Raw genomic sequence first — 10,516 nt, forward strand, 5'->3', positions numbered from 1 at the left:
TATATATATATATATATATATATGATGTAAATGGAAACATATTTATAATTTAAAATACAAATTTTTATATTTGATAAGAAGATTTACAAAAGTAAGTAAACAATACTTCAGAATTCATTTGAGAATTTTTACACAGACATTTTTCTCTTAAAAAACCGATACCTCGTAACTACACTGAGTTGTTCTTTTATATACTAAGGATACATATTCAAATTACAAAATTTCCTTACTTGATTTACCAAACAAGGGAAAAATATATTAATAAGATAAAAATAGAAAAAATAAAAGTGCATAGTAACAATGACGGTCAATAATGACTCGTGTTAGTGCATAGTGATTTGTGTCACTGAATAGTAAAAGCAAATAGTAACTAAATAGTTATTTGTCCCTAATAATATCTTCTAGTATCAGATAAGATCAAATATTTAATGTAGTGTTTTAATATTATCAATATCATAACTATCATCTTCATTGAGATGTGTAAAATTTTGATTGGATCCTACTGAGTCTTCTTCTATATCTTCTAGATCTGAAATAACCATTTGTAATTTCTTTAGAAATTCTTTCTTGCTAGCAAAAGTAGATAATTCATCAATCACTTTAGATTTTTCTGCCAAGAATAATGATTCTTTGTTTTCTTGTCTTGATGTAACGACGGGTTTTTTCTAAGTCAATCAGGTTTCAAGATTAAACTTATTCCACCATTTAACTCTATCTATTTTAAGGATTGTAGAATCTTTCCAAAATAATTTAGAGCCATAAGTCCACGATGTTATCCAGGTAAATCCAAAGCTTGCATAGAAAGATAATAAGTGAAGAGATCTAGAGAAAATAGTCTCTTTTACAAAAAAAACTCAAATGCTTCATTTGCATAATTAGAGAATACTTCAGGAAAATTTCCAAATTCTGAGAACCATTTAATAAACCATTGGGGGAAATTGAAGTAGCAATGCCAATTTTTAAGAAATGGGGGTTTGTATTGTAAATTCACCCTTTTAAAAATTCCTGTTAAAAACTTAAGAAAATAACTCAAGATTGATCTTGGTTGTGAAAACAGAAAACGAAGAACGTTCTTGGTTTTAGCTAGAAAACGGAGAACGTTCTTAGTTACTTAAAATCAGTAATTCATTTTATGTATTTAACTTGATAATCAATCAGACACAGAATTTGAAAACTTGTGGACGAATGTTGTGGCGAATTAAATAATTGAGAGGAGTCATTGTAAATTGGTTGAGTAATATTACGATTAAAAACAACTTATATCAAGTTAATACATACATTAGAATCTATTGAATTCCTAGAAAGCACATTTCTTAACATTTATGGGATCAATAATTTTAATTAATTGATTCTGGTTCACTCTAAGGCTTATTGAACTGATTTCATCTTCTATTATCTCTCCAACATTTATGTGTTCTATTTTTAGAATTTCCATAATTTCTTTTTAACTATTTCTGAAGCTTGTAATCTCTTTGGAGTAATAATATTTGATTTCTTAAAATTAGTTTATATAATAACCGTTTTATTTTTCAGTGAAGCATTGAACACTTTAAAATTATAATTAATATATAGTAGATACTTTGTAAATAATTCTAAATAAAAGATCTATATTAACAACTCCTTAGTGTGCTTATTTTCTAAATTCATAGAAAATTTTAGATAACAATTAAAATACACGCGAACCTCATTAAGATTAGATTCTAATATAGTTAGCATAGATTCATGACACGACTAATGTGCTTATTTTCTAAATTCATAGAAAATTTTGGATAACAATTAAAATACATGCGGACCTCATTAAGATTGGATTCTAATATAGTTAGCCTAAATTCATGACACGACTAATGTGCTTATTTTCTAAATTCATAGAAAATTTTGGATAACAATTAAAATACACGTGGACCTCATTAAGATTGGATTCTAATATAGTTAGCATAAATTCATAACACGACTAATGTGCTTATTTTCTAAATTCATAGAAAATTTTGGATAACAATTAAAATACACGGGAACCTCATTAAGATTGGATTCTGATATAGTTAGCATAGATTCATGACACGACTAATGTGTTTATTTTCTAAATTCATAGAAAATTTTGGATAACAATTAAAATACACGCGAACCTCATTAAGATTGGATTCTAATATAGTTAGCATAGATTCATGACACGACTAAGGGCATGTTTGGTTGAGTTTTGATTTTCTAGTTTTAAAAAATACTTTTAAAATTAATCTTAAAAAATTATTTTTGAGAATATAACAAAATAAAATATGTTTGGTACATCTATTTTTAAAAATTCTTTCGAAAATGAAAAAATAAAAAAAAACTTTCTTGGTAAAATGTTTTCAAAATATGATTTTCAATTTTTTTTTAAATAAACAACTTTAAAGCTTATAAAATCTAAATAATTTAATATTTATAATAAAACACCTCTAACACATATCAAAATTAAAATTACTTTACTATAAAAAACAACCATGATATATGGACACCATTTATTTCCTATCTCCTTTCAATACTTTATTTTATCTTTATCTCTCTTTCTATCACATCATTAATCTATCACATTTCTCTTTTTATTACTTTATATCCCTAGTATCTTAAAATATATAAAGTAAAATTCAACTCATTGGAATTTTGGATCTCTTTTTCGAAACAAAAAAACTGTGTTGTATTAATTGTTTGAATATTATTCTTTTATATTTTATTTTTGCAAAGTCATCAATAATTTTTTTTTATAATATTAAAAATATGTTCATTATTATCAACAAATTTCAATTATTTAATAGAAAAATAAAGATTATTTAATTTATTTGTGACATAGTAAATTTAAAAAATTTATCTCAATAGATGAAACCGTAAAATCTTTTTGATATATTTTAGTTTTTTTAAATGTAATTCCATTATCAAACTATAATAATTATTATATTTTAGATAATTTTGAATGTGTAGTAACATAATCATGTTGTACTTATATATTTTTTTTATCATTATATATTACTATTTTGTATAACTTATATTTGTTTTAATTGTATAAAAATTCTATGGTATTCGAAGAAAATTTTATCTTTTTAAAACTCTTAAATATTTAAATTTTTAAATTTGATTGAACCAAACTAATTTGTTCTTGTCTTTAAGGTGTTAGTTTTTGTGATAAGAACTTGCCATTATAATCTCAAGAGACAAAGTTAAAATTTCATATAAAACAAATGTATAAAATAGATATTAATATCATTTTGTCAATAATAATTTATCTTTTTCCAATTTAAAAAAAAAATTAAACTATTTTTAATTGGTTTGAATTTTATAAGAAAATATTGCTAAAATCAATCCAAACAACACTAACTATTTTTTATTGGTTCAAATTTAATTTTTTCTAAAATCTAAAATAAATTGATTCGTTTCATAATTTTTTTTTTAATTTAGAGATGATATATATTACCATAAAATTCATACTAAATTAAAATTCAAAACAAAATATTTAACTTAATAATATTAACATTTTTCAATTAAATTAGAATTTAATATTTCAATTCAACCTTATTATTAAGCAAGAAAATTCAAATAAAAAATAATGTTTTTTTTTAAAAAACTTCAACCAATTACTTAACTATATGTTGTGGTATTAGTAATAAAAAAACTACATAACAAATTAACAACCTAGGGACAATTGTTTTCTTACGGTCACCACACATATATCCACGCCACTTATATTTACTACATTATAAAAAAAATTCAAAGTTGCTTACTATTTTCATTTTGCCATTAATGAAAACAAGTTCTCTGTATCTTTTTAAATTCTAAAAAGAGTGAATAGTAAAAAGTAAAATATGTAAAAGTTGTATTGGTTTTTTTATTTTAAAAATAGTAAAATAGAAAATAGTTTTTAAAAATAATTTTTCAAAACCATATATTCAACTAATTAAATTTTTTGTTTTTCAATTTTCAAAAACTAAAAAATAGTTTTTGGAAACTAATTCAAACAAGCCTTAATTCTCCTATCTCTTAAGATTAATAGTATAGGAGTATTTAGTCCTAGTTCATGTAAACGTTTAACCGTTACTTTATTAATCCTACATGTATATATTTATATCCTTTTAGGTTCTAATTGTTTCATAATCATTTTCTATAGATCTAAAAGATTCTATAGTATGAGTATCTAAAATTAAAAGTACTTGACTTAAATATTCTTTTATATTTAATATCAGGTAATGACCAATTTTGTAAATGATTTTCAATTCATGCTATTTCTAATTCTTTATTTTGATAATTATCTTGGTCTATCCTATTTGCAGAAGTTGAGGCTGACGAGGAATAAGTAGAGGCGAAAGTTCTATTTCCTCTTCTGGATTATAGCTCGCTGAGTGTTCTAAGTAATTGAGTCACATTACCTTAGATATTTTTGTTTACGTATTGAGACCACTGCTAAGCAACAGGAACCCCTATCTAGCTTCTCTCTCGCCTTATCTGAGCTTACCAACTCTACCTACCAATGGATGACCAATGCTAAGAACATAACAACTCTAATAAAAGTAACTTAAAGTAGCAAAATTGAAAATATAATTTCAAGAATACTTTGAAAATTTGGGCATTACTGTGATTGAAGATAAAAACTATTATATTTCAAAATGTAAAAGGTCACACTTTTACCTTGGCTGATTTTGAAGAAATAAACTTTGAATAACACCATCAATTTCATATATTCAACAATATAATACATGGATGGGTTTATATAACTTGGAAACCTGTTGATGCTATAAAATTTCAACTAACTAATAACAACCTTACTGAAGTATATTTGATATCCCCCACAAGTTGGATCACATATGCTAAGTAAACCCTGCTCGGAAATAAGATTGTAAAAATGTGTTGGATCCAATGGCTTGGTGAAGACATCTGTGAGTTGTTGGACAGAAGAAACAAGCAGCAAATGAATCAATTTTTGTTGGAGTTTCGCGTGCACGATGTGGCAATCAAGATCAATATGTGTTGGTGCACTCATGAAATGAAGAATTTGTTGCAATGTGTCTTGCAAACTAGCTGTCACAATATAGCAAGGCAGGGGAAATAAAATTTGTTTGGAGGTCTTGAAAAAGATACGCAAGCCATTGAATTTCACATACAGCCGAAGCCATTTCCGGACATTCTACTTCAAATGAAAATCGAGAGATGGTTGATTGTTTCTTCGATTTCCAATAGACCAATGAGTTCCCTAGGAAAACACAAAATTCATTAACTGACCTCCTTGTGTCAGGGCATCCTGCCCAGTTCGATTCACAAAAGGACTTAAGTTGTAAGGTTGAATCTAAGGGAAATAAAATGCCATGTGCTAGAGAGGTTTTTGAGATGCGTGAGAACATGGATGGCGGTATTATAATGAATATTGGTGGGAGAGCTCATGTGTTGGTTGAGTGGTTGCGCTGAATATGAAATATTTGTTCTGGTATTGGTTAAGTAAATTAATTTTTCCACCAGCCTTCTATACACAACTGGGTCAACAAGTAAAGTTCCAGAATCTTTGAGAAGTTTTGTTCCTTTAGGCATAAGAGTGAAGGTTGGTTTTGCTGCAAGAAGAGTTGTATCAGAAAGTAAGTCAAGTGTATATTTGCATTTGCTGATGTGAATACCGCGGCTAGAGAGAGCTACTTTAAGTCCCAAAAAATACTTCAAAGTACCAAGGTCTTTGATCTTAAAATTTATGATGAGAATTCTTTTGATGGATGTGCTTTCCTGGATATTATTGTCTGCAATAATAACATCATCCACATAAATCAAGATGGCAATAAAGGAATCATAAAATTTCTTTGTAAACACATAGTTATCAGAAGAAGATGATCTATATCCTTTAGAAATTAAAACATTAGACAATTTTGCAAACCATTGTCTAATAGATTGTTTCAAACCATATATAGATTTTAAGAGTTTGCACACAAGATTAGGATTGTCAGTTGTAATTCCATAGGGAGTTGCATATAAACATCTTCTTTCAAATCCCCATGTAAAAAAGCGTTATGAACATCCAATTGATGTAAAAACTAGTTTTGAGAAGAAGCTAAGGCAATTAAAAGTCTTACAGTTGTTAGTTTGGCTACATGAGAATAACTGTCAAAATAATATATACCTTCAACTTGAGTAAAACCTTTAGTTGCTAACCTTGCTTTATACCTTTCTATAGAACCATTGGAGTTGCATTTTATTTTGTAGACCCATTTGCATCCAATGGGTCACTTACCTAGTGGTAGATCGGTAAGGATCCATATAGAATTATGTTTCAGTGCAGTCAGCTCATCATCGATTGCCTTAACCCAAATTGGATGCATAACGATTTGCTTATATGTGTTAGGCTCATGGTTAATAGTGATAGCCGAAACAAAATGGAAGTGTGCATAGGACTATGGTGCATATGATAAAACATTAGAAATAGGGTACTTGGGAATATTAGAAATATTTTTATTAGTTAGAATATTGTTCCACTGAAAGTCTTGTAGGTAAGCAAGAGCTTGTCTTGGTCTTGTTGATCTTCTAACATATTTAATGAAAACAAAATGAAGTAGAATGAAAACTATCATCATCAAAATCAGAATTATTAGAAGAGGATTATTGAGGATTGGAAACATTAGTAAGAATATTAGTATGAAGAGGTATATTAATGACATCATCAAAAATAAAATCAGTGTTATCATTATAATGAACATTAGAAGCTACAGTAAGAGAAGTAGAATTATCTTTAATATAAGGAAAATCCTTTTCATAGAAACTGGCATTCCTAGAAACATGTGTTTTTAGAATGGAGATCAAACAATAAAATACCTTTAGTGTCATGTTTGTAACCAAGAAAAATACATTTTCATGCTCTAGGATCAAGTTTGGTCCTTGCTTGAATGTAGAGGCAAAAGATAAACATTCAAACACACGTAAATTATTAAAAGTGGGAGGATCTTTAAACAATACCTCAAAGGGTGTCAAATTTTGAAGAACAGTGGTGCAAAGCCTATTAATCAAATAATCAACATGTTGTAAATCATGTGACCAAAAACATGTAGGTAGATTAGAGTGAAACAAAAGAGATCTAGTAACATGGAGCAAATTTCTATGTTTCATTTCAACGATAGAATTTTGCTCAAGGGTTTCAATGCAAGATGATTGATGGATAATTCCTAAAGAATCATAAAAGGATTGCATGTTAAAATTTAACCCATTATCACTTCTAATAACTTTGATTTAAGATGAGAATTGAGTAGTAACATAAGCAACAAATATTTTAATATAAGTTCTAGTTTCATATTTAGACGTCATTAAGTAAACCCAAGTATGCCTAGAATAGTCATCAATAATGGTCAAAAAATATTTAAAACCATCCAAAGAACAAGTACTAATAGGACCACAAATATCCATGTGAACAAGATCAAAAGCATGCAAAGAAACACTATAGCTGATAGGAATAGGCAATTTAGATTGTTTTGCTAAATGACATGAATCACAAACTAAACTTTAATTAACATTGATATATGGGAAATGTTTACTCATGATTTTAGTAACAAATTTGGATGTGTGGCCTAACCTAAAGTGCCAAGTATCAAAGGAATTACAAGAAATACTGTCAAATTAGCAACATGGTGTGTATGAACAATAAAATCTTTGGTCTTTTTACAAATGTAATGAATAGAAGGATGATTGAGGATGTAGACGTTATTCAGAAGCTCCACATGCTCAATCATTTTCTTGGTTTGAATGTCCTAAATGCCACTAGAATTTGGTGTGAAAACTAATTGACAATTAAGTTATTTAGTCAACTTTGAAATAGAAATTAAAATAAATTGAAATTGTAGAATAAAGAAAACATCTTTCAGATACAAGGTAAGTGTAAAATATATGGTGCCAGAAAAATATGCATTCAAAACAGTTCCATTAGGGAGAGAAATAGAAACGGGTGTAATTTTGAAAATTTCTGAAAAGTGTTTAATGCAAGGGCACACAATGTCTGAAGCACTGGAATCTAGTATCCAATAAGAAAAAATTGAGGCAAATTTACCTTGATTGGAAATACTTGAAACTAGATGAGAGGAATCAACATCAATCTTTTGATTATTGTTGGATTTGGAAGCCTCACCCTTAGATGATTGAAGATGATTGACAAATATTCATAATCCTCTCGAGTGAGAAGAGTAGAATTATTAGAAGAACCATTTTGAGAAAATTTATTGCTCTCTTTATTTGATTCATCATTGATATGAGTTTTTGATTTATAACTCGGTGGAAAACCATGTTCGAAATAGCAACTTTCTACTGTATTGCAATGACTACAAAGCAGTTGGCTTCTTCCTCGACCTTTGTCGCGCCCTTGATTTGCTTGTCCTCGACCTTGATTATAAGCATTAGCATTGATGGCAAGAACAGTAGAATCTTGAGTAGTAAAAGCAAGGGTGAGATCTTGTTGTATAACCAAAGAATACACCTTACTTAAAGTAGGTATAGGGTCCATAATAAGGATTTGGGTTCTAACATTGCCATATGGATCGTTAAGTCCCTTAAGAAAACAAACAACATATTCCTTATGTTTGAAAGTTTGAACAGCGTAACTCAAATCACAAGAACAACGATGTAGGCATAAGCAAGAAGAAGTGGGTCTCAAAAATTCTAATTCATCCCATATCATCTTTAAATCAGTAAAGTAAGTGGGTCTCAAAAATTCTAATTCATCCCATAATCAAGTGCATATCCTTAAGCAGATTTGAGAATCTAAATGGTTGCCCTTGGTTAATCGGTCATGAAGGTCCATCCATAATTCACAAGCATTATCAAAACAAAGTGTGCTTTGAAAGAAATGAGGTGATAAAGTTCTTGTTATCCAAGAAAGTACCATGTTATTGCATATTTCCTATAGTTCGAAGTCTAGAACCAATGGCGGCAATGTTGGCAAAGACCCATTGACAAAATAAATCATGTTCTTTGAAAAGAGCGCACGCTTCATTGATTTTCTCCAATTGTAGTAGTTGGTATCATTAAGCGGTGGCGCGATGAGGACGGTGCCAGGGTTTTCACCGGGGTGGAGGTAGTAAGGGCTACGAGGATTCAACAGTGGATCTTTGGAGTTCAAATGTGTTAAAGTCACATATTGATGATTGTTCACTGAATCGGAAGAATCATTTGCATCTGCCATGATTGATACAACGAAGAAGAAAGAAAAGGAATGGAACAAGATTTGGTGGAGAGGATGAATGAAAAATAAAGTTTGGGAAATTTATGGTTTGGCGGTGGCAAAAGCAAGATTTGCGACTGATACCATTTTACTTTGGGTGATTTGAAAGAAAGAAAGTTTGAATAACATCATCAATTTCATATATTGAACAAAACCATACATGGATGGGTTTATATAACTTGAAAACCTGTTTACATGAAAAGAGGAAAATTTAACAAACTTTCAACTAATTAATAACAACTTTAATGAAGTATCTTTGACACACACAGTAGATTAAATAATACTCCTTAAAGTGAATGTTTTATCCAATAATTTTTGGATTTGAAATAATAGAAATTTTCATTATATTTTAGAAAAATAAATCTATTATTTGTAGTTTTGACTTTTACAATTACAAATAACGGTGTGGCACTGGAATGTTATGTATAATCATATATAGTAATCATACTTATCATTAAAATTATATATATTAAGTACAATATATCAAGAAGATGTTTGTATATGAAGATGTGATACTTTTATGTTCATATTCTTTTCTGTCTTTTTTTCTTATTCTGTTTTTAAGTTACCTTAATGTTGTAACATGATGACAATCATCATAGCTATTATATGTCTAATTTTCTAAGGATTAAAACCATTTTAAATAAAGGTAAATATGAATGTGTCTTCTAAATTTTACATGTGAGTTATGTTGGAATATTTATAATTTATAATGTTATATTCCAACAATATTATATGGGCATATATTTTCTATTAGAATTATATTAGCTATATTTTAATAAGTCCTTTAATTGATTAGTGATCATATTAAGAATAAGGTTAATTAGATTTATAATTAGTTAATTAATTCAATTTATTAATCGATATGGATCGGAAATATGAGTGAATGTCAGATGACCCATTTGGCAATAATAGGAACCTTAATTGTTTGTCACCCTATATATAGACTACGATCCCCAATATACCGTACGGCATACACTGCAATACACTGCAAAATAGAAGCATTAAGAGTACCGGTTGAGGAAGAACCACAAGTCAGCGAGTCTCTTGCTCATCTTTTCATCTTGTGTTTCAGGATTGCTATTGAGAGATCTTTTATGATTCAAGGTATTCTTAAAACCTCATCTTCCATAAGTCAAACATATTGTAGATCCTAATATATGCATGCTCATATGTTTATTTGTTTCTGCTCGTAAGTATGATTATATCTTTAATCTAAGTATTGAGCATGTCTTGTATGTAATTATCAAGTTAATTCTAAAAAGTAGTATCAAAGCAATGGTTAGAAAGGGTATCCTCATGTCATTTATGTGGTGC

This window comes from Cicer arietinum, chromosome 4, assembly GCF_000331145.2.
Source record: "Cicer arietinum cultivar CDC Frontier isolate Library 1 chromosome 4, Cicar.CDCFrontier_v2.0, whole genome shotgun sequence".
Classification (NCBI taxonomy): Eukaryota; Viridiplantae; Streptophyta; class Magnoliopsida; order Fabales; family Fabaceae; genus Cicer; species Cicer arietinum.